This window comes from Chiloscyllium plagiosum, chromosome 29 (assembly GCF_004010195.1).
Source record: "Chiloscyllium plagiosum isolate BGI_BamShark_2017 chromosome 29, ASM401019v2, whole genome shotgun sequence".
NCBI classification, from domain to species: domain Eukaryota; kingdom Metazoa; phylum Chordata; class Chondrichthyes; order Orectolobiformes; family Hemiscylliidae; genus Chiloscyllium; species Chiloscyllium plagiosum.
The window spans coordinates 43,847,820-43,872,347 of NC_057738.1; the positions used below are offsets into that span (position 1 = coordinate 43,847,820).

Below are 24,528 nucleotides of genomic sequence, written 5' to 3' on the forward strand. Positions count from 1 at the left end.
TATCCTTTACCCAGTCAGTGCTCAGACCATCAATCTGAGGGTCCAGAATATCCTGCTGCCTGTTTCTAAGGAGCCTGGAATGGTGAAAGCAGAAATTCCCAGGCTTAGAGTGATAGAATCTTCCAATAACAAGAAGGCTTTTCACTTCTTCATGTCTAAGACATTCTTTGAAAGCCTGGCCCAAATTAATGCCACAACTCAGTGTTATCCACAAAGCAATGTTTGACAAAGTTTCCATTGCAATTTTCTGTGAAATTTGATTTCACCACCCTCTCAGGGTATGCCATCTAGATTTTAACAATCCTTTCTGCAAAGGGACAAAAATACTCTCCACCTTTCCCCTGTAGTTCCTTTTGCCAATCATTTACAGCTGCGATTCCTGGACCTGAGTGTCCACAATGATTGAGAGCTCTCTATCATTTGAGAAAATGGCTCTGGATGCCTGAACCCAGAAGTACTACCTCTCATTGGAATGTTGTAGAATGAGGCATAGCCATGTTTCACGGAGCCAGATATCCCTATAAAACAGCAGCCATTCCCATCTGGTTTTCAATAGGTAGGAGTGGGAACCACAGCATGTGCAGATAAGACCTGGGAGGTAAAGGCACCATTGTTCTACTAGATCAGAGGGCTGCTCTCTCATGAGAGAGAGAGAGACCACTAATGGTGTTTGAACCTGAGGATCACCTCCGGTGAGGGGAAAGGCGGAGAAGGAGATTCCTTCACGGTAACATCAGCCAGTGGGAGTATGTCTAAACTTTGTGGAGTTGCATGGATAGGTAAGACATGCTTTAAAGAGACAATGGACCCTTTTAATATTATCTTGAGACCAATTTTTCCAAAGGTTAGGTGCCCTTTTAAGAAGTTAACCACATTTTGAGGAAGGTAGGTGTCCTTTGGCATTGTTAAAAGTAGAATAAATGAGTGTAAAATTGCATAAACTCTTCAATTGTCAAGCTCATTGGAAATGTGAAAATAACTATCAAACACATTGAATATAGATCTATACTTTTGACAGTTGCAGCTACTAAAGTAACTGTCAAAGTGGCTGCTAAGCTGTTGACACTCAAATGTCTGCCATGTAAATATTCAAAAAACGTTTCAAGTTTAAAAAATGCTTGTTACTTTAGTCTGCCTGTTGACATAAGCCTGAGGGCTTTTCCTACTGAATTAGTGCCACATGACTGATTTAACAAACTTAATTAAAAAAGTGGAGTCCTGTTATTTCACAGACAATTGACAGCTCTAAGCAATTGCCAACCTCTTGACACGAGGCTATAAATTTAAATACATATTTTTTAATCAGGAGTGAAAGGTACTTAAAGATGGTGAATCAGTTTTTCCATCAATGAGAGTGTATCTTTATCAAAATAGTCAAATCTTTGACAAACATTTTAAAAAATTATTTTATCAAATCTTAGATGGATGACAAGGTGTGAACATTCTGGATACTGAGTGATAATATGATAATTATAAAGCTAAAGTGTGGATGGGGACAGATTTGGATGGGAGTGAATGGGTATAGGCGCAATAAGGGTGCATGGGGTTGGTGAACGGGGAAAATGTTGGCAATGGTAGAACTTAAGAGTTTGTGCAGGGCTAAGAGAGGGCAAGAGTTGAGTTCTGGAAAGAACTTCATGTTTAATTATTCCCATTAAAATTTTCAACACAATGCTGGAATGCTGATGCAGGTTTTCCAACCAGTCTGACACCAGCAGCAGTTCCATCCTTTCTGGGATCATCAGTGCTGACTTCCAGAACACTCCCTCTCACACTCTCTACCCCTGAATAAAAACTAAATTTCAAAGATAATTTCTGCTGGGTTTGAATTATTCTGACCCTTTTTTCTACGGCCCAGAGGAAAGTTGAGGTCATGCTTGCTGACCCACTTGGTATTGCCTTCCTGCTTCTTCTGTCAAAAAACACCTTCTGCAAAAATGAAAGTTTGCAAACAGCATTGAGATGCAGCCTGGTCCAATCCATTAACTGGTGCTAGCTCCTGGTGGCAGCCTCTCAATAACATTTACTGGTGTGCTCTGTAATGCAAGTCTATACTTCTTAAGCATTTAGAATACAGTTAGCAGTTTTGTGTCCTGTATCCAAGGAAGGATGTACTGACCTTGGAAGGGGTCCAGCAGAGGTTCACAAGAATGATTCTGGGGATGAAGGTCTTGTCAAATGAGGAGCAGTTGGAGACTCTGGGTCTGTATTCGGTGGAGTTCAGAAGGATGAGGGGGATCTCATTGAAACTTACAGATTACTGAGAGGCCTGGGTAGAGTGGAAGCTGAGAAGATATCTCCAAAATAGCAGAGTCTAGGACTGAAAGGCACTGCTGGTGAGAGTGAGGATTGTAGATGCTGGAGATTAGAGTCAAGATTGGAGTGGTGGTGGAAAAGCACAGCGGGTCAGGCAGCATCCGAGGAGCCGGAAAATCGACATTTCGGGCAGAAGTCCTAATCAGAAATTCCTCTAATCTAGACTCTGATTTCCAGCATCTGCAGTCTTCACTTTTGCCTATCCTATAATATTAGTCTGGCAAAACTCCCAATTAAGCTTTACTAAACAACACTTCTTACCTCAAAGCCAGGCAGCTTTTGTGCTTCTATTTGGCTCTTCTTGTGTCTTCTTTTCTTCTTCTTCGGAATTTCTGCAGCACAGGTTACTAATCAAAAAGGTACTTTTAGAGAGCTATTTTCAGGCAGTGTGTTTACACACTGGGTTTGTCAGTTCTCCTCTTAACTGTTCAATTTTCCCCGGTCTTATACTCTCAAAATATCAAATTGTGTCATTGGCAAATAAGATTGTCAATATACTCAATTCAAACTGGATCGGAGTTTGATATTTTTCAGGATATAACTTAAATTGATTGGCCAAATTCAAATTTGTTTTTTGTCTCCAGACAATGAGCTAATCAAGTTGTTTGACCAAGTGTTACATCGTTACCTTATTGAGAACACTTGGTGCTGTAGTTCCAGTGGTTCTGCTGCTTTTAACTCTCTTAAAGGACACCCACTCCTTCATAACACCTCCCCCTTAAGAAAAAATGAACCATCATAATGAAAAGGAGGCTTCATTTTTTCTCTCTGCTTTTTAAACACATTACTCTAACATACAGATAACGTTAATATACGTTCACCTTAACGTCTTCCCACATACCTGTATATTCATATAACATTAAATAAAGACAAATCTCATCTCAACTCTATCAGTTAAATCCGCGATAGCGCATCTGCAATTACGTTCTTCCAAACTGCAACATGTATGATTCTTAAATTAAAAGTCCTTAAATAAGACTCTAACAAAATAGTCTCATATGATTATATTTAAAATGTTCTAAGAATGTAAGAGAATTGTGATCCGTGTACACAACCGTCTCTGACACATTGTTCTGACAAACATATTAAAATGGTGTAAGGCCAGTACCAAACTCAATAATTCTTCTTCAATCATGGAGTATTTCCTTTTTGTGGATGTTGATCTTCTTCGAAAAGCAATGAGCTGGCAGTTCAATCCCATCTTCATCTTACTGTGGGAGTACAGCTTCAACTCCAATGTCAGTAGCATTGATGGTGACTTTAAAAGGTTTTGAAAAGTTTGGTGTAGATAAAACTGGTGCGGTGGTTAATATCACTTTCAAATGGTCAAATGCCTCCTGGGATGATTCTGTCACTGAAACTTTGTGTTGTTCTTCAGCAAATTGGTTAATGGTTAATGGTACCACTACACTGCTGATGTTTGGAACAAACTTCTGATAGAATCTACTGAGTCCAAAGAATCAAAGCAACTCATTCTTTGAGCTTGGTTGTAGCCTTCATCTTTGCATTCCATGGGGTCTACTTTCCATGACTGATGTTATGACCCAAGAACACCACCTTTACTTTCGCGAATTCTGTTTTATTTAAGTTTATCACCAGTTTTGCTTCTCGTAGTCATTCAAAGAGCTCTGCCAACTTTACCGTGTGATCTTTCTAGGACTTACTAAAGATCACCACATCGTCCAAATAGACTGAACAGTTTGTTAATCCAGCCACAACTCTGTTCATGAGCCTTTGAAATGTGGCGGGTGCATTCTTCATTCCAAACGGCATCACTTTAAACTGATATAGCCCATTTGGGGTGACAAACACAGAAATTTCTTTTGCCGTCTCTGATAAAGGTACACATCAGTAACCACACATTAAGTCCAATTTGGTGATGTAACTGGCTTGTCTGATTTTCTTGATAAAGTCCTCCAATGTAGAAATCCGATTTTGTAATGGCATTGACCTTCATAATCCACGAAGAATCGTTGAGTCCCGTCCAGTTTGGGAACTAACACCATTAGCGAACTCTACTTGCTCTGGCTTGGTTCGATGATGCCCTCATTGAGCATGGCCTCCACCTCCATATGGACCTGTCTGGCTTTGAAAGGATTAAGCCGATAGGGGTGTTGTTTTATCGGAGCAGTATTCCCTACGTCTACTTCATGTATAATAGCTTTAGTCCTCCCCATTTGATTCTTACATATGTCCTTGTGCAGTAGTAACAAATCTTTCAACTCTGTTCTATGCTTCTGAGACAGATAGCTTACTAATTTATCTCACTCCCCAAGGACTTCTTCATTTTTAAAACTATTTTGAGGCACTTCAAAATCCATATCATCTGGATTTGATTCCTTAATCCGCGGGACAGTAACTAACACCTGTTTCTCCAGTTCTTTCTCTCCAGTGTAATACGGTTTCAACATGTTCACATGATAGACCCGATACCTCTTTTTTTCTATCTGGCATCTTTACTAAATAGTTCACCTGACTAAACATTTTCTCAATTTGATAGTGACTACTAAACCTGGCTTTGAAGGGATCTCCTATCATTTGTGACAGCACTAGCACATTATCCCCTCTGGAAAATGTCCGAGTCTCAGAGCTTTTACCCGCCACCTGCTTCATTCTACACTGTGCCTTCTTTAGGTGCTGTTTAGCTAAATCACTGACTCTATTTACTCTCTCCCTTACCTCCGACACTTAGTCTAAGTGTGAGATCTCCAACTTTAGTCCTGTCAATTTTTCTTTAATTAATTTCAAAGGGCCTCTCACATCATGACAGAATATTAATTTGAAGGGAGTGAACTGAGTAGATTTACTTGGGGCATCTCTAATGGCAAACAATACAAATGGGATACCTTTATCCCAATCATTCAGGTAATCCTGACAGTACGCTCTCAACATGGTCTTCAAGGTCCGAGGCCACTATTGTAAAGCTCCCTGGGATTCAGGATGATACACACTGAATTTAAAATGTTTTATACCTAAGGTATCCATAGCCTCCTTAAACAGCCGAGCAGTAAAGTTTTACCCTTGGTCCAACTGAATTTCTCTGGGTAGCCCATACCATGTGAAGAAAACTATTAACTCCTCTACTACTTTTTTTGCCTGGATATTCCGTAATGGAATTGAATCCAGAAATCTGGTGGACACCTCCATTATGGTTAACAAGTATTGGTTCCCACTTTTAGTTCTCGGGAGGGGACCTACACAATCAATTATAACCCACATGAAAGGTTCTTCAAACGCGGGAATTGTTAGCAAAGGGGCTAGTTTTATTAACGCATGTGGCTTACCCACCATTTGGCTTGTATGACACGTACAGCAAAAGTTAACCACATCCTTGTGCATTCCAGGACAATAAAATTGTTTTTGTACCTTAGCCTGAGTCTTTCATACCCCTAGGTGATCTCCAATAGGTAATTCATGTGCTCCCCGTAACACTTCCTGTCTGTATGCTACCGGCAACACAATCTGGTACACTTCGGCCCATTTCTCCTCTGCACTAACCTGCCATGGTCTCCATTTCTGCCTTAGGATTCTATCTTTTAGGTAATAACCCTCTGGAATATTCTATGCCTCCTTCTCAGAGTACATGTCTGCATGTCTCTTCCTGAAGAAGGGCTTATGCCCGAAACGTCGATTCTCCTATTCCCTGGATGCTGCCTGACCTGCTGCGCTTTTCCAGCAACACATTTCCAGCTGCATGTCTCTTTTGTTGTCTTGTCTTGCAGTTACAAGTCCCTGAGCCTTTCAGGAGTAAACACTTCTGTCTGACCCTCTGCCTGTTCAGGTTTTTCCTGCACCATTACATCAAACAGGGTATCCACGAACTGAACTTCAACTCTAGCATCTTTTTCTTTACTTTTCACTTTGTGCTGTGACTTATGATAGTGGGGTCTGGTTACCACACAGTCTGGGAAAATACCAGGATATTTCTGTTTTAACTCCTCAGTTTCTTGGTCTTCCTTGGGCTTCTCCACAACAAGGGGTATCACTCCCACCTTGGATCCTGCAAATCATTCCCAAGAACAAGCTGGATTCCTGGAACTGACACTCCCACTGTAACTTCCCCAGTCTTGAGTTGGCACTCCAACCTGATCTTACATAGGGGAATCTTACATTTCTGTCTATTTATCCCACAAATTACCACACTCGCGGGTAACAGATCAGAAAGAGTGCATATTCGCTCATTCCTTACTATCAGTGGCTGGTTAGATCCTGTATATCTCAAAATTATAATTTCTTGTCCTTCTCCCCCTGTTCTTTCTGAGTAAACATTACCCATTGAGGTGAATACTTTATAGGGATAAAGTACTAACTCCATACCAAGCCCCTGCCGAGGCTGTGCACACCCTTCTCCCAATTTCTAACCCTCACGGGACAAAGTTCTCACCGGAAGCTTGTCTAATGCACCAACATGTACTCATCTGCTAATTTTGCTGCCCTTCTCTCTTCTTGAACCTTCTGTTCCTCCATGTGAATTCTTACCATCTCTGGAAGTGAGTTTTTTAAACTCCTCCAGCAGAATAATCTCTCTTAGAGCCTCAAATGTTCTATCTATTTTCAAAGTACACACCCATTGATCAAAGTGACGATGTTTAATTCTTTCAAACTCAACATAAGTCTGACCTGGTTCCTTCTTTGTGTGTCAGAATCGCTATCTATATGCTTCTGGTACTAATTCATAAGCACTTAAAATAGCCTGTTTAACCTCTTCATAATCACTTGACTCCTCATCTGACAATGTGGCAAATACCTCACTAGCTCTGCCTACCAGTTTAGTCTGAGCAAACATAACCCATAAATCCTCGAAACACTCCTTCTGCCAAGCCAATTTTTTGAATGAAATAAAGAAGGCCATTTCCCATTAAATGTGGCAGACTTATGACATATTTGCATATATATCACTACCTTCTCTTTTAATCTCCAACCTGTTAACTTGACTTTGCTGACTAAGTCGCAACTTCTGAAGTTCAAATTTTCTCTCTCTTCTCTCTCTTTCTCTCTCCCTTTGTTTATCTTCTAACTCCATTTTCCTAAATTGTAATTTAAGTTTTATTTTCCCTCTACTGCACTTGTCTGCTTCTCTAACACACCTAAGTGTTTGAGTAACCCCTTTACAATTTCAGCTTTACTTTTTGTCCATGGTTAAACCCAAATCTAACTTATTTGCTAATTCTAAAAGTATAACCTTTTTCTTTCCTTCTAAGCTTTCTTTGCAAATTTGAGATTCATCTTCAATTCCCAGAACCTCTTTTGCAATTTTAAGAGCCATTCCTCTCACTTTTAATTTAATCAACACAAGTCACCGAAATTGTCTCACCTGCATTTTATTATTTAAAGATCTCGAACACTAACCTGCAAGTGTTTAAATCTGCTGGGGTTCTTCATACCCCAAATCTATTCAAATCTGTCTAAACCAGTTCAAATCATTGACCTGAGCCCCCAAACTGGGTAAACCCTCCTGCTTAATTTAAAACCAGCAACACAGAAAAGACTTATCCTATGCAGTAATCTGTAAAAGGTCCGAGTGGCCAAGAACTATTTAAAGTAAAAATTAACAACTTTACTTCTTAAATTATAATAGAGAATAATTAACTCACCACTATTTACAATTTCTTCCTCTAACCTATCTCTTACCTTCCATTCTAGAATACTAGTTCGATAAAACTACCAATTAAAATTTACAAAACAAGACTTCTTATCTCAAAACCAGGCAGCCTTTGTGCTTCTATTCGGATCTTCCTGGGTCTTCTTTACTTCTTCCTAGGAATTTCTTCGGCACAGGTTACTGAGCAGAAAGGTACTTTTAAGAGAGATATATTTTGGCAGTCTGTTTTCATGCTGAGCTTGTCAGTTCTCCTCTCAACTATTCAATTTTCCCTGGTCTTATACACACAAAGTGTCAGATTGTGTAATTGGCTTTTAAGATTGTCAATATACTCAATTCAAACTTCTTTGGAATTTGATATTTTTTGGGGTATAATTTAAACTGATTGGCCGAATTTGAATCTGTTTTGTCTCCAGGCAACTAGCTAATCGAGTTGTTCGACTGAGTGCTACATTATTGCCTTATTGAGAAAACTTGGTGCTGTGTCCGGTAGGTCTGCTGCTTTTAACTCTCTTAAAGTATACCCACACCTTTGTAACAATAGGGCTTGGGCCTGGATTAGTAAGGGGATCAAGGGTTATAGAGAGAAGGCAGAAGAATGGGGTTGAGAAACATATCAGCCATGATTGAATGGTGAAGCAGTATAGATGGGCTGAATGGTCTAGATCTGCTTCTATGTCTTATGGTCATCCTGCAAGTGGATTTGAGGAGTGTCACCAAAATTATGAGGGATTGGCCAGTATCAGATGCTAATGTGTGTGGATGAGGGTTGAGTACAGTTGGTACCTGTGGACCATGCCCTGAGATTATGTAATATGGTGATCAACATAGAGACTTTGGGCAGCCAGCAGAGAGCTGAAGTTGCTCAGTGTATGATTTCTGATTTCTGATTTCAAGAATTCTGCTCATGGCAATGTTAGGTTAGGAAGCTGCGCAGAAATGAGGGAATATCTGCAGTTAATAAGGTCATTGACAGACAAGAATCCCCATTAATAAACACCTCAGTGCTTCCTAGTGAGAATCTTGCATGGACAGTCAGATCCTTCAAAGGGGATGCAATGAGTTGTTTCTGAATTAGAGGTAAACCTTCGTGGAATTCTCACATGATTCTGCCACATATTGTGCTCATCATTCAGACCTCTGTAAGATTTTACCTTTTGTGTCTCTCCATCGACAATGTGTAGCCAGTGATGGGTAAAGACAGAAAGCTGCTGTCTCCTTAATTCTGTAGAAATTAATGGGAAGTGGCAGTAATCAGGATTGCTACTTAGTTTCATGTTAAAATTAAATTATAAATAAAGTTACTGATGAACATTTGGTGTTTGCATGATAAACCAATAGTTTTGTCATCAGTAGTGTTCTTCATTTAAAACCACAAAACCCTTTCACTGAAATATAATGCAAGAAGCTATATCCAACAGTATTCACAGGTGAAAGTTTAGTATCTTTATGTAATGTTCTTTCGTATATTATTTCAGCTGAGGCATTAATTGAAAACTCACGCATTTGAATCAATATGCTTGGCAGAGGAAGGCTGTGCAAATGTTGTTAAGAGTTCATCTGGAAACATTGGGAACTGTAATTTCCAGGTTACTATTTTCTGAAGTGCTCCAAAGTGAATTATTTATATCGACAGTAATGCATTTGGGACTAACCCTTCTATTACATTAGACTGCAAGCAAATGCAACTGGATTGGTTTCATGCTGCTAACTATAGCTAAAGGAGAAAAGAAATGGTGAACAGTTTAACATTGACACAGGCATGGCACGATAAATGGCTTCCTTCTGCACTGCAGCATCAGTGAGAGAGCTATCTTTGCAATCAGTGTGAAAAATGATTGTAATGGCTGTTGCCGCTTTATGTGTGATGGCTTTGTGTAGGTGTGAACCATGGCTCACTTGATAGCTCTTGCCTCTGAGTCAGAAGTGTGTAGGTTCAGATCTCCTTCCAGAACCTGAGCATTAGTATCTGGACAAACGCTCCTGTGTTGGAAGTGCTGCCAACTGAATGACATGTTAAACTGAGCCTGCTCTTTCAAGTGGACACAAAAAGGTCCCCCGACATTATTCTGAAGAAAAGGCCAATTATCTTAATTGTTCTGGTCAATATTTTTCCCTCAATCAACATCATGAGAAACAGACGATCTGTTCATTATCACATCGCTGACTCATTGCTGTGCATAATTAGCTGCCACTTTTCCTATCTTACAACAGACAACATGTTCAACAATGCTGTGCAATGTTTTGCTGTGTGCACACGGACTGAATAGAAATGGAAACCTTACAATCAAACAAAGGACTATGGATAAAAACCCAAAGAATTGCGGATGCTGTAAATCAGAAACAAAAACAGAAATTGCTGGAAAAGCTCAGCAGGTCTGGCAGTATCTGTGGAGAGAAACCAAAGTTAACATTTCATGTTTGGTGACCCTTCCTCAGAATTGTGGATGTTGGAGATCTGAAAACAAGAAAGACTGAGAATACTCGAGAAACTCATCAATTCTGGCAGCATCTTGGAGAGGAAAAAACAGTGCTAACATTTCGAATCTCAAGTCTCTTCTTCATAATTCAAATTGTAAACCTTATGTTTTAAATCACGGCCATTTATTTATTAATAATTGTTTCAGTTGTTACCTGGATCTGTAAAACAACCTTTGGTTGGAGTAGTAAATAGTAATGACTGTAAAAAGATATATTTCATTCCTGCCCGCCACAAACGAATGATGTGTGACCTTAGCTGATATGAACTGAACTGAGGGCAGCACATGAATTCAGAAGTTCAAGTCCCGCCTGTTCCAGAGAGGTGTGTACCAAAACCCCTGAACAAGTAGGCTAGAAAACATCTACAACTGGAGAATACTCTGTGCCAGGATTGTCCCTAGAGTTACAAATTGATATGATCTACTGGTCATTATACAGCCACTGTATGCAGGGTCCATTCAACTGCGCTGTATTGTTCTATGTTCTATGTTCTATGTTCTAATACTCTGTGCCAGGATTGTCCCTAGAGTTACAAATTGATATGATCTACTGGTCATTATACAGCCACTGTATGCAGGGTCCATTCAGAATGAGGAGGGAAGATGTTGGATTGTTGGAACCAGCAAGAACTGGAAAGGTGTCATGGAATTTAACAGGATCTAAAATTTTAATTTCCCTACAGCAGATTGGAATGTAATGACCAGTCAGTGATGTCTCAGCAGAGTCTTTGAGATCGAGCTGTACTCTGCTGCGTTCATACTTCATTTGCAAGCCACGAATATGCATTGGCATGAAACTGTTTTTTAAAAATATGGTCTCACTTTCAAGATGAAGTCAGCAGTAGGTGATAATCTCAGTGTACACTGGTCTGGTGATTTAAAGATCGCATTAACAATCTGTAGAAGGAGGCCTACCTGAGCTTGGACATTCAGCCATGCCCCACAGACACTGAGTATAACACTGGGCAGTGATGCAAACATTCCATCAAAGATGGACAATGAAACCCAACATTACTCCTTCTGCAAAGAAGATGTCCTGAAAGTCCCCCATAACTCCATCCCCAATGAAACTTGCAAATATATTTCTCTCTCATCTCAATAAATAGCAATGATGCACAGATGATTAGTGTCATGACAATGAAACTTGAACAATTTGTAAGTATATTATAGACCAGACCAAACTCCCTCAAGCTATTCAAAAAATAGTTTAGACCCCAGCTTTTTTTTATTGTAATGTTTAGGTAAATGTAGACTTTGCATTCCAGATAGAATTCGATTGGTTAAACTACCAGATTTAAAGCAAAACACACTTTATTCAATCACTATAGTTAAAATACAGCAAAAGAAAGAAGGAATTGGAATAACTTAATTATATTGGGAAATTTAACAGGACAATAGATACAGTAACTATTACTAATTAACAGTTCCAATATAATAACATCTCATAAACACACCCTGGACAAAAAGCAAATTCAGAAAATAGATTGTCTTACATACAATTCCAGCAGACCAGGAGGAACAACACCCAGAGAAAACTCAGGCAGAGAGAGAGTGTAGCAGCTGGTAGAGATTTACTGCCTTCCAACCTGCTGAGCCCCATCAACAACTGTTGAAAGCCAACTAAAAATCCTTGATCTGCAAGAGTTTGATCCCACCCATTCAAGCTGCTTCTATTGTTTCAACTTTTTTTAAAAAAGAAGCCTCACAAGCTGTTTTCTTTAGTGGCTTACCAACTAAACAGCTTCTCACCTCAGTCTTAAAATCTTTCTTTAAAACAAGGACAAAATAACCTTAAAGCCAAATCAAATGTGAAATTTAAATTTGATTTTAAAAAAGACCACCTTTCTGATCCCTAATGTTTATGGCAAGGACATTGAGACAGAAAGATTGTGGTTATACCCCTGTTTGACCTGGATCCTCATTCCCAATCACCCAAAGCTACCTGATGGAGGTTCCACCAAGAAAAACCCTCCCCCCACTCAATCAGTATTTTCCTTGTAATCACATGAGAAATGGGGAGAAAGCGGAGAGAGTGGGAGTGATGCACATTTGTGTTTCCCTCATTGGGAGTAGTGTTCCACTGACCAAATTCCATCACATTGCATACTGCAAACCGACTGAACCTGAGGAAGCAAAAGTAGGAGAAGGAATGATGACATCAACTAGAAGAGTTCTGGTAGACATGAAGCCTAAGAGTACATACAGTATTTTCTTTTTCATTATTGTTTATCCCTGCAGCAAAAATGGCTAAGGAATTGACAGTCAATTGAACCTCTTCAGTATTTCTGTCTCTCTCTGATTCATGATGAAGGGCTAAACATTTCCAGTTGCATGCATCTGGCTATAATCACATGTCAGAGATTTTCACACAGCCACTGAGAGAACATCCTGTCGGACGTACTGATTTCTTCACACACATTCCCCATGTGAACATCCAGTGCAGAAATCTCTATGAGTGGACTGAAAATCCTATTCTACTCTCATCTTGCATTGGTTTGTCAATGTTCTTCATCTTCAGAGTCATCTTAAATATGAAGAAGAACAGGCTGTGAATTATTGACCTGATTTCCTGCCTCCTCCTTCAATGCATTTTATGCCAGTTATGAAACCAATGAGAAGTGATACAATTGAACTTCTAAAACACAAAGAGGGAGACATTCCTGCATTTGTGAAAAACCAAGCAGCTTAGAACACACTGGAAAAGGAATCTGGGAGAAAGTGAGGGCAGTAAATGCTGGAGATCAGAGTCAAAACATGTGGCACTGGAAATGCACAGCAGGTCAGGCAGCATCCGAAGAGCAGGAGAGTCAACAGTTCAAGCATAAGCCCTTCCTGATGCTGCCTGATCTGCTGTGCTTTTCCAGTGCCACACTTTTCAACACTGGAAAAGGAATCCGTCTAACTTTCCTCCATTTCTATCAGTACAGAAAGTTGTTGAGTTATAGTCACCCAGTAGATATTACAATGTGTTCAGAAATAAAGCGATCAATTGGTCATGTTGGAAAGATGGCAAAAATTGGATGTTTCTCACTTTGCTGTAGATTAGATTCCCTACAGAATGGAAACAGGCTCTTCGGCCCAACAAATCCACACCGACCCTCTGAAGAGTAACCCACCCAGACTCATTCCCCTACCCTCTATATTTACCCGTGACTAATGTACCTATCACTACAGGCAATTCAGCATGGCCAATTCACCTAACCTACACATGGTGGGAGGAAACCCACGCTGTAATGGAATACTTGGAGAGTATTCCAATTATGAGATGACATTTTTCAACTTGGAATGTTGTTGTTTCATTTCAATGGAAATTATAAACAGATATCATCTTTTTATGGTGTCCATGCTGCAGCAATTACTTTATACAGTCAACAGGATCTACATAATCTCATTGGACAGGAGATGGTGGTTCAGTGGTGTTGTAACTGGAGAAATGGTTCAGGTCAATCTGTGGGATTGAGTTCAAATTCCAGCATCGTCGCTGGTGGCAGTGTCATCAAGATGATACAAATCTGCCATGCAATCCTAGTTTCAGTCACCTCAACCATTACCATTAGAACATAGAACATTACAGCACATTACAGACCCTTCAGCCCTCGATATTGAGCCGACCTGTGAAACCAAACTGAAGCCCATCTATCCTACACCCTTCCATTTTTATTGATATGTTTATCCAATGACCGTTTAAATGACCTTAAAGTTGGCGAGTCTACTACTGTTGCAGGCAGTGCGATCCATGCCCCCACTAATCTCTGAGTAAAGAACCTCCGACATCTGTCCTATATCTATCACCCCTCAATTTAAAACTATGTCCCCTCATGCTAGCCATCACCATTCGAGGAAAAAGGCTCTCACTGTCCACGCTGTCTAATCCTCTGATTATCTTGCATGTCTCAATTAAGTCACCTCTCAACTTTTTTCTCCCCAATGAAAACAGCCTGAAGACCCTCAGCCATTCTTCATGAGACTTTTCCTCCATACCAGGAAACATCCCAGTAACTCTCCTCTGAACCATCTCCAAAGCTTCCATATCCTTCCTATATTGCGGTGGCCAGAACTGTTTGCAATACTCAAAGTGCAGCCTCACCAGAGTTTTGTATAGCTGCAGCATGACCTCATGGCTCCGAAACTCAATCCCTCTACCAATAAAAGCTAACATGCCGTATGCCTTCTCTCCAGTCCAATTAACTTGGGTGGCAACTTTTAGGAAGAGTGTGATAAATACAGACCTGGTTCACCAATGTTCTTTCGAAGAAATACCTCTGCCATCTTTACCTGTGTCTTACCAAGATCCAACTCCAGTCCTACATTGACTCTTACCTAGACTCTAAAGTGTCTACAAGTCACATTGTTTTATCTAATTGTCTTTAAACTAAGAATTGAAGATCTGAAACAGAAACAGAAATTGTTGGAGGAACAGCAGACCTGCTAAGGTTTTACCAGCAATTTCTATTTTTGTTTCTAGGTTAATTAGGTCTGGGCAGCAATCACATGAAAAATTACCCAAGTATTGTGACCAATCTGTGATAAAGGTGCTACTTCTAGCCCATAAACAGATCATTTTGCCCATGTTTCTGCTCTGCAAGGATGTAATCTCATCTTAATCTGTTCCTTTCCCTTGTACATATTTATTTTAGAAATACATCTAAGTTATGTATCCTTAACTAATTCAAACCATTTTCTGTCTGAGTGAAGATGTTTATTCTAATTTCCCCATTGTGAGCATCTTGTATTTATTTCCCCGAGTACTGAACTCACACTCAAGTGGAAACATCTTCACTGTATCTATCCCATTAAATCTCTTTCATGACATTTAAATCTCTAATAGAATACCATGTAGCCTTCTCTTTTTTAAAAAGGGTCAGCTTGTCAAATCACTCCTGATACTTTCATCCAAAAATTTCTGATCAAATTTTGCAATTCACACCTGCAGGCTGGACAGCAGATCTCTGCATAGAGTGTTGCTGACTACTGTGATGTTACAGCTTTCTGTGTTCAACAGAACCTGTTGATAAGCTGATCTAACTCGAATAACATTCATGATCCATTTAATCCTAGCATGCCTGCTTTGTTTGCAGCAAATATGTTCCCTCACAGTCAGATATGATCAAGGTTTCTAGATTGTTCTACAGCCCCTGCAGGTGGTGCTTAAGAACCAGAACTATCTGCATTTTTCATTAAATGATTGAACTGAAATGCTTTCTTCAGTTCATTTTCTGATTGGGAATTGGGATTTTAGATGCTGTTGCAAGACATAATTCATCCAAGTGCAATTTCAATGCAAACTATTTAGACATACCAAGACTGGATACACATTGAATGCTCATCATGAATGCTTCACACTATTTGACTGGTTTCACCCCTAAACTCAGTACTCAAGACTCCTGAGCTGTTTGTGAGCTTGAGGTACGTCAATCTCCTTTCCTGCATCATTTTTCCAATTTCTTCATTGGTATAGTCTTATTAGTTATGGCAATAGTTTGTTGCAGTGGAGAAGCAAGTTTACTGAGCTGATCTATACGCATGGCTTTGAACGACACAATCTCATTAAAACCAGATTCATTTTAATGCTCCTTGTGTATCCAGAATCAATCAACTTTTCCATTTATTTCTTCATTAAATGCAAAGTCACCTTTCCACTTTCCTTGTTTAACAATTACCTCTTCACTTCCGAACTTATTTGGCTTTGATACTTTTATGGTTTGATGGATTCGCTTCTTCATGGTTTCATTTCAATTCTTTTGCTAAAATAAAGATGCACATTGTCAAAGTTTTCCCTTTTGCATTTATCAGGACAACTTTCAAAAATAACAATTTAAGGAGAAAAGCAACATTGGTATCTCATGACAGAGGAGTGCTGATTAACAGTTGGACATTGGTGGAGGCGTTAGAGAATGCACTTGTTAATAATGATTGATAGTTAACTGCCAGACACTAAATAAAATTTAAAATAGCCAGGTTAACTTGGATTGATTGAAGCATTATCCTGAGAAATTAACCACAAATGGCTGTCATGTTTTTGTTTTGGCTGAGCTATTCTTTTAGAAAACAATATTGCTGCCCTCTTTATTATTGCAAATTTACCTTCTTTCACTATAGTAATCATCTTTTCATTGACACCTTAAAAGTGCCTTGCACTAGTGTTTAAGTATCAAGCTGATGTATTTAAAATGGCATCCCTAGTGAGTAAGGAACCACCAGCAAACTGTAATTAGGAATAATGGACTGATGGACATTCTACAATGTCCACTGAATGATTGAGCTTGATTAAGGAATATGGATAAGATTGCAATTATTTTATTGGGCACCTTGCCAGTTTTAAAAAAAGCTTGGAGAGTGAATGGTGCAGGCCTCAACCCCAAGCCTTAAGCCTTTTACGTCATGAAATATTCCAAGATGATACATAAATGCAAGATGTTGTCCACTCAAATGGACCTGTATTAAGGATGTTCTCAAAAGAAAGAAGAGTAGTAAAGTGGAGGAGAGGTTAAAGGAGGGAATTCTAGAGCTTGGGACCTATGTTGTACATTACCATCAAGGAAAAAGCTATTAAAATTGAAGGTGTATAAGAGACCAGAATTTGAGGTGGGGTTGTGGGCTGATGGTGATACTTTCTAGGCGCTATATTAATACAAGTTGGAGTTCTTGTTGCAGTGTCAAGCATACCCAATGGTACTCCACTTGCTTGTTTTTATGAGGATTCCACATTCCAGCCTAAAGGCCAACTTCAATGTCATTGTATCTGTTTCCAAGTATCAAATATACTCAATAAAAGGAAAAAGGTACAGATGCTGGAGATCTGAAACAATCAATAAAGAAATCTCTGGAGAAACTCAACAGGTCCAGCAGCATCCATGGAGAAAGAAACAGAGTTAACTATGTATCTTTTTCCAAATGGTTTTGTATGGGGGAAATCATATCTCATAAATTTGATTGAGTGTTTTGAGGGAATAACCAAAAAGATTATTGATGACAGACCTTGCCTGGTAACCTTACAGAGGTTCATAAAATCATGAGGGGCAAGGATAAAGTGAATAGCCAACATCTTTTCCCCGGGTGGGGGAGTTCAAAACCAGGGGGCATATTTTTTTAAGTGGGACCAGCAAGATTTAAAAAGGACTTGAGGGGCAACCTTTTTACAGAGTGATATATTTGTGTGTGGAATGAATTGCCAGAGGAATTGATGGATGCAGGTACAGCTACAACATTTAAAATACATTTGGATAAGTACATGAATATGAATGGTTTGGAGGGATACTTGGCAGGCAAGTTGGACTAGTTTAATGTGGGACCATGGTCAGCACAGAGTAGTTTCCATGCTCTAAGTCTGTATGAATCTAAAACGGTAAGGATTTGGTAAATTGAGATTTTTTTTAGGGCTGTGGACAAAAGGAAGAGTGACAAGCAAATAGAATAGTGCATCAAAATCTTTGTGAACTCCCTCCTGGTCAGTCATTGATAACCTGATGTTAACTGGCTCAGTGTATAGTCCTATTTCTCCCCTGAGAAAGGAGACAATGGTTTGAATTCCACTCTGCAGACTTGAGAATCAAATCAGGCCAATATTCCGATTAGAAAGATCTTCGAGGAAAACTTTCATAGTTTAAACAATCGCAAAGACTTTTCACCAAGATTTGAAAGCCATGAAACATTCCCAAGGCTCTTCACAGGAATGTTACTGAAAAAAATGTGACCCCAAGCCACATAAAGGAGCTGTCATGACAAGTGACCAAAGAAGAATCACTTAAAGAAAAACAGAGGCTTTGGTGAGGGAGTGTCGCCGATGGGAAAAGCATTAATAAATTGTGTATATGATAAAGGACAGAATTGGAGGAGCTCAGAATTCTCACAGGATCGTAGGAGTGGAGGAGGTTGTAGTGACTGGCAGTGATGAGGGATTTGAAAACAAACATGAGGGCCTTAAAATGGATGTGTTGTTTGATTGGTAGCCCCTGGAGATCAGAGAGCACTGTGGGAATGGGACCTTACATAACTCAAGAGACAGGCTAGAATTGGCTCAAGATTATGGAGAGGGAAGATTGCAGATCACTGGGACAAATCGTGGATAGAAGTTCCAGTAGCAGATAGGCAGACACACATGCATATTAAAGTGATGCCAAAAAAGTGGAATTAAATGGTCTTGATGATTGATTAAATATGTTAGATACTGCACAGAAACACAGACAGTCACATATAATAAACTGTGTGAAACAGAGAATACCTCAGACTCATTCAGTGCTCTGAGACTTAGTGTCTCAAGGAAATATAAATTTAATACACAACAACAGATATGGCACTGCTTATTCTGTTTCATTTTATTATCATTCCAACTGGCAGAGTTGGACACAAGTACATACTGGTAGCTGTTTATGTTAAGACTCAGAACTGATGTTCTTTGTAGACAAGAAGAACACTTACACAAAGGCGATAGACATTCTCTGATTCTTTCCTCACGGCAATGTCTTGATTAATCAGAGTCATAGTGTCTGGTACAAGTTGAAACAAACATTGTCAGTCAGCATTCAGTCATCTCACTCGTGCATTTCGTGGTGTAGCCATGAAACGACATGACCAGCTATCCTTAGTAGCCACACACGCAGATGACAAGCAACATGAAATCGACTGGGACAACACTACTATTATAGGACAAGCCAAACAGAGAACAGCCAGGGAATTCCTAGAGGCATGGCACTCATCCACAGATTCAATCAATAAGCACATCGACCTGGATCCAATATACCGACCACTGTAACGGACAGCTGAAACTGACAACCGGAAGCGGCAGATTCAAACCATTACAAATGCCGGAGGAAAGATCACAGAAACGCTTCACAGGAGACTCCCAAGCACTGAGGATGTCACCTAGACAGGGGACGAAACGTCTGCAACACAAATTCCTAGCTCGGCGAACAGTCCTCTCCCTTTACTTTGATATTCTTGCAAATTGTCCTGATGAGGTCAAGCTGAACAACTTTAACAAGTTTTGTCTATTTTCCAGCAATAGTAAATAGTTCGGATTTACTAAACTTGAATAAATCAGAGCACTTAACAGTTTTCTTAATTGTTCTGTTAATTTAATGGCTTTACGATGTATTAAATAAGTTGCAGTCTGTTTCCTTTGAAATTGTTTCCTGTTTCTGTAAGGTATTTTCACAAACAGAGATTTCAAATTGACAGGTTAATATATTTCAGTGAAGATAACCATCAAGCCTGGCAGCCTTGCTTTGACCTTTCAGTTTCTTCAGAAGAATACTATACAATAATTATCAGAGGCAATCTATAAATATCTATTCATCCCGCAGGTAGGTGGTCAGTCGTTCATCTTGCTAACCTGAGGCCGCATATGCCCTCTTAGATGAATTAAAATGAAATCCCATTATTTTGCTTTAAAGAAGGAATGGAGTGTCCTGGCCAAAACATATCCCTTAGCCAGTACAAGAAATTAGATTTTCACATTGGTCATTATCTCCATGCACTTTATGAGAGTTTGCTGTGTATCAATTGGCTACTTGTTTTTTAACACTACCCTGGGGGCTTTAACTGTATTGATGACCACGTTTTCAACTCTACAACAGTGGCTTCACTTGAAAAGTATTTCAGAAGGTCAGGAGTGTTTTGAGGCGTTTTGAGGTCCTGAGAGACATTGGAAATCAAACTTATACATGTTCTAATTCAATCTAAGGCATGCCTTACTACAACACTGAAAGGCTGTCTTTCTTTGGTATAAAAACAGAAGTCGCTGGAAAATCTCAGCAGGTTTGGCAGCACCACAGAAGAGAAATCAAAGTTAATGTTTCGGTTCCGATGATCCTTCAAGGGGCTAACTCTGATTTCTCTCCATAGATGTTACCAGACCTGCTGAGTTTTTTCAGCAATCACTGTTTTTGTTTCTGATTTATAGCATCTGCAGTTCTTTTGGTTTTTTGTCTTTCTTTGATGCTGCTTTAATGTGAATAGACCATATGGGCAAAAAGAAACTGTGCCTGTGGTGTAGACTGGATGTTATTTTATGTTTATTTTCATGGAGGTTCTGTAATCTTAAAGCAAATCATTGCTCCTACTTTCTTTAATAGTCTTATGAAGTGACATGTAACAATGAAATGCTAAAATATGTATCAAATGCAGGCCAAAGAGATATTTCCAAGGTTCTATTGATTTAGGGATCATATTTATTCAACCCTTTTCTCTCAAGTAGATTTTTCTTTTCCTCATCAGCTGTAGTAGCCTTGATGATTGTTTGTTACTGAGGTTGGAAGTGTGGAAATCCCATCTGAATGAATCCAAGGCGATGTGATACTGGGCTCAGTGAAATCATTTCTTCGACAAATTCAGTGTTGTCTCCATTTTTCTTCAGTAGCCATGTTATTGCTTGTTCAACCAAGCCCGGAGTTCCATGAGGTTGGTCTCATTCTCTTGAATGCATGCAATCTTACAGTTGACACACTTCCGTTTCCTGTACTCTGCTCAGTGGGAAAAGGGTCAGAGACATGCCTAAAACTGCACTGACCCAAACACCCGCAACTTCTGTCTTTCAGATGAGATGTTAAACTGTGATACCTTTCGAACAATTCAAATGGTTGCTTTCTTGACTGGTGCAGATTCGATGGGCAGAAGGATCTTTCCCTTTGCTGTAGACTCTATGATTTTGTGATGCTCTCAGGTAGAAGCTAAATAATCCATGACCCTATTTCTAAGAAAAGGAGGGAGTTAATCTGATGTCCAGGCAAATATTTATCCTTCAATCACACAAGACAGTGGATAGTCTGGTCATTATTGCACGACTGTTTGTGAGATCCTGCTGTTCAAATGTTGGCTGGCATGTTTCCCATATTAACACAATGACCATGCTTCCACAAAGCCTTTGCTCCTCTGATGTGCCTTTGGACTATCCTGAGGTGGCGAAAGGTGCTATATAAATGTATATTCATTCTTTTTTGTTCTGCTATCCCTTCTTGCCACTTTTATAGGGACCTTCATTCAGACCATCCTCAGATTGGTTGCACTGAGCAGCCTGAAAGGATCCACAATGTAAACCCCAATTAGTTCTCTGGCATTTGTAAGTAGTGGATTTTGAAATCAGTCATTGAATTCCTGCAATGTGGAAGTGGTCAGTCAGCCCATCGAGTCAACACCAACCCTCCAAAGAAAATCCCACCTTAACCTACACAACCACCCTCACCCTGTATCCATACATTTCTCATGGGTAACCCACCTAACCTGCACATTACTGAACACTATAGGCAATTTAACATAACCAATCCACCCAACCTGCACGTCATTGGAGGAAACCAGAGCACCTGGAGAAAATCCGCACAGACTTGTGCAAACTCCACATGAGTAGTCACCCGCGGGTGGGATTGAACCCAGATCCCTAGCGCTGTGAGGCAGCAGTGCTAAACTACTGAGCCACAGTGCCGCCTATTGGATAGGTTAGGATTAGGCCCCTTAGTTGTTACCAGATAATCAGGTCAGCTGCAGGCTGAACGCAATCATGCATCTAATTAATAGCAAAAAGCAATGCTGCACAGGAGTTAGGCAACAACCCAAGAGTTTACAGTAACCAATGTGGATGGACTGAAAATGTGTTGCTGGAAAAGCGCAGCAGGTCAGGCAGCATCCAAGGAGAAGGAGAATCGACGTTTCGGGTATCAGCCCTTCTTCAGGAAATTCTTCCTCTCTCCAATGTAGATGGACTGCCTGCATTACACCCTCCTGCCTTGGGACTTTACCGGCTGTGCTGAGCTGAGATGCTTTGCCACATTTGTTCATTGATTTTTGTTTTGAGAGCAAGAATGCCATTCGCCTTAGCAGAACATTTGTTCATTTATTTTAAGCATTTGCTGAATAAATACTGTTTCCCATTTGTCACACTTTGGTAATCTTTGAAACATGTTGGTGGCACAATAAACACTGCAACCTGCTTGTGTCCCTCATTAACACCAAAGGCTGCAGCAAATAAAATTACGTATTTTTATACACGGAAATATCCTTTGAGGATACCTTGAAGTTGTAGCCTACAACTACTTCAGTCTGTCGGCATGTTATGACACTAATGTTTCAAATTAGTCTGTTTTAACAATAATTTTACTAATTCAAAGGATATGAGTATTGCTGATTCAGTGTTTATTGCCCACCTTTAATTTTCCTATGGAATAAAGTATGGACCAACCTTCTGTATGTCTGGTGTAGGTAGATCTACAATGATGGTGTAGGTAGATCTACAATGATGATGTAGGTAGATCTACAATGATTTCAGGATTTTGACCTAACAACACTGATAGAAAAGTGATATATTTCCCACTCAGGATTGTGAGTAGCTTGGGGAGAAACTTGGTGGTATTCTCATATATTTGCTGCCCTTGTTCTTCTAAATGGAAGTCGTCTTGAATTTGGAAGGTGCTGTCAAAGAAACAGTGGGAAGTTGCTGGAGCATGACTTTGTGTATGGCAAACACCACTGCACTATTGATTAGATTAGATTCCCGACAGTTTAGAAACAGGTCCTTTGACCCAACAAGTCCACACCGACCCTCCGAAGAGTAACCCACCCAGACCCATTTCCCTCTGACTAATGCACCTAGCACTATGCGCAATTTAGCATGGCCAATTCACCTGACCTGCATATCTTTGGACTGTGGGAGGAAACCAGAGCACCCAGAGGAAACCCACGCAGACTCAGGGAAAATGTGCAAACTCCACACAGACAGTTGCCAAGGCTGGAATTGAACCTGAGACCCTGGGCTGAGACAGTAGTGCTTACCACTGAGCCACCATGCCGCCCCATTGGTTGGGGAGTAAGTTGTTAATTTGGATGGATTGGCAATTCTGCAGGCTGTTTTGTCCTAGATGGTGTCAAATTCTTGAATATTGCTGGACCCATCCTTGCATCTGGGGAGTTTTCCATCATACTTCTGGTCTGCGCCATGCAGATAGTGGACACTCTTTGGGGAGTCAAGATGTAAATTATTTGCTGCACAATTCTCTTTCTCTGACCCAGTCTTGCAGTTACATTATGTATATGGTTAGGCAATTGCACCTTCTGGTTAATGATAATCCCTAGGATGTTAATAGGGTTCGGTGGAATTCAGTGTTGGTAATGCCATTGAAACTAGGGGACAAATGGTGAAACTCTCCCTGATTGATAATGCTTTTTGCCTGGCACTCGAATAGCATGAATGTTACCTGTCACCTCTTAACCTGACTCTGAATTTGCCTTGATTTGTTGTTTGCACGCACAACTGCATGAAAATTTGCAAAGGGACTGAACATAGTCCACATTACTGTCCAAGATACAGACCATCGATTTTGGAAATATGTCCTTTATTGTTGCTGGGTCAAAGTTCTGGAAATCCCAATCAACAGTGGGAAGGAAAAACCAATGTAAAACTTGCAAATAACACTTGACTGTATATGTGTATACAGGCTGACTTGTATACTTCAGAACAGAGCTCTACCTTGTGCTGTATTTGCTCTCTGGGAGAGGCAGCTGAAGAAAGCAACTCCTCATGACCTCAGAATTAAACATACTTCCACTCTGGGAATAATCGTTTTTGTTTAACTTTTACTAAAACACCTCACCTCACATTTTCTCACCTCGAATTTCACGAGTTATCATTCTACAGAAGGATATCCAATCCCTCTGCACCTCCATCCGCCATGACCAGGGCCTCCAAGCCCTCCGTTTCTTCCTCTACCAACGTCCCCGACAGTTCCCTTCCACCGACACTCTCATTCGTTTGGCTGGACTGGTCCTCACTCTTAACAATTTCTCCTTCGAATCCTCCCACTTCCTCCAGACCAAAGGGGTAGCCATGGGCACCCATATGGGCCCCAGCTGTGCCTGTCTGTTTGTCGGCTATGTAGAATAGTCCATCTTCCGTAATTACACCGGCACCACTTTCCACCTCTTCCTCTGCTACATTGATGACTGTATTGGCGCCACCTCATGCTCCCGCGAGGAGGTTGAGCAATTCATCAATTTCACCAACACACTCCACCCTGACCTTAAATTTACCTAGACCATCTCTGACACCTCCCTCCCTTTCCTGGACCTCTCCATCTCCATCAGTGACGACCGACTTGACACTGACATCTTCTACAAACCCACCGACTCCCACAGCTACCTGGATTA

At 40.2% G+C, this 24,528-nt stretch overlaps 1 protein-coding gene across 4 annotated transcripts in view; it reads left to right on the forward strand.

Moving 5' to 3' along the window:
• LOC122564562 (cadherin-12-like) overlaps positions 1-24,528 on the forward strand; it is a 584,392-nt gene that overhangs the window by 100,702 nt on the left and 459,162 nt on the right. Inside the window, exon 1 of one of the 4 annotated variants that reach the window (XM_043719641.1) lies at positions 8,382-8,407. The exons of the other annotated variants lie outside the window; for them this stretch is intronic. The gene's annotated coding sequence lies outside the window, so the exon portion shown is untranslated. Of the gene's footprint in view, positions 1-8,381; positions 8,408-24,528 lie in introns of those variants that run through there. 4 annotated transcript variants of the gene reach the window in all.